Source organism: Protomyctophum parallelum (assembly GCF_964188405.1).
Source record: "Protomyctophum parallelum genome assembly, chromosome: 2".
NCBI lineage: Eukaryota > Metazoa > Chordata > Actinopteri > Myctophiformes > Myctophidae > Protomyctophum > Protomyctophum parallelum.
Genome location: NC_139699.1, coordinates 14,420,873 through 14,422,791, shown reverse-complemented (window position 1 = coordinate 14,422,791; position 1,919 = coordinate 14,420,873).

Sequence of the window (1,919 nt, the reverse complement as noted above, 5' to 3'; positions counted from 1 at the left end):
CCTATTATAGCGCATTGTGACGTAGTCTTGTAGATCTGCTGTCAGTGCTGTCTCCACTAAATACAGAGTTCTCATCCAGAGACCGCCCCCTCAAGGAAGATTGACCCTGGTTGGGTGTGCACGCACGCACGCACGCGCACACATGAAGGCACACCGAGAGGGACACACACACACACACACACACACACACACACACAGAGAGATAGAGACAGAGAGATAGAGAGAGATTGTACTTGAGTACAATACTTAGTTATATTCTGCCACTGATATGTGGCAGAAAATAAGTTAATTTTACACGTCATTCAGAATGACATGTCATGGTAATTAGCAGGTGCGTTAATTAGTGAACATTGTCCACCCGTGTGTGTGCGTGCGTGTGTGCATATGTGCGTGTGTGTGTGTATGTATGTGTGTGTGTGTGTGTGTGTGTGTGTGTGTGTGTGTGAGAGACCTGGGTGACAGAAGTGTCTAATTAGTGAGAATAAAGGAGACAATGATTAATTACAGCCCAGAGACGATGATGTCACCTGAACAAACGTAAACAAACGCTTTGTCTCCAAAGAAGCACGCCCTGAAATAATGGTTCTTGTGGGTGCGTTAGTTCGGAAATGTGCACCGGGAGGCGGGAGCGCACTCGCTTGTATATTGGGAGTGCGCTCAGTGTGTCTATATATCCGAACGCACCCTAAATATATCGTGAAGTCTGACACCAAAGTCACCACACATCCATCCATCCATCCTTCTTCAACCGCTTATCCGTAGTCTATAAGGTCGCATTCACACCAGAAATCTTTACTGCGATTAAAATGAATCCTGCTGCGTTATTGTCGGAAAGTGAGCTTCGTTTGGCAGGTGGTGAAGCCTCATTCGAATCCTAATGCGCACCAAAGAATCGCATTTCTACTCCGCCAAAAACAGGGGTTTCACTTCGCTTCAAAACGCAGCAGAGTGCGGATCACTGCAGGTGTGAATGTAGCCTAGTATACCGTTGTTGGATCATGAAGAAGCTGCTATTTGGCATACGAGAAGGAAGGAGAAGGCATTATTACACAGCGACGCGTAATGATGTCACACATGGTCTAATGAAGAGATAGAAGCCCTTTATTGCAATATGACCAGACCATCATAGGCTTATGCTGAAGGTTACACACACGAACAATGCAGTGTACAGGATATAGGCCTATATATAGCAAGAGAATGGAGGCGATTAGGTTCCATCGCACATTTGCACAACGTTGCAGGTTGCATAGTTTGCGCTCGTAGTACAGACCTAGACCGGGAATCCTGACAGGCGGCTCCGCTGATCTAAGTAGCCTTGCCGAGCCATGAGGCCCATAGGGGCAGGAGCCTATCTCCTGTTTCTGTAGCCATGAGGCCCATAGGGGCAGGAGCCTATCTCCTGTTTCTGTAGCCATGAGGCCCATAGGGGCAGGAGCCTATCTCCTGTTTCTGTAGCCATGAGGCCCATAGGGCAGGAGCCTATCTCCTGTTTCTGTAGCCATGAGGCCCATAGGGGCAGGAGCCTATCTCCTGTTTCTGTAGCCATGAGGCCCATAGGGCAGGAGCCTATCTCCTGTTTCTGTAGCCATGAGGCCCATAGGGCAGGAGCCTATGTCCTGTTTCTGTAGCCATGAGGCCCATAGGGGCAGGAGCCTATCTCCTGTTTCTGTAGCCATGAGGCCCATAGGGCAGGAGCCTATCTCCTGTTTCTGTAGCCATGAGGCCCATAGGGGCAGGAGCCTATCTCCTGCACGCACGCACACACGCACGCACGCACGCACGCACGCACACACACACACACACACACACACACACACACACACACACACACACACACACACACACACACACACACACACACACATACACACACACCCAGTCCCAGATGATCACACTGCAAAGTATGTTACCATCACTTT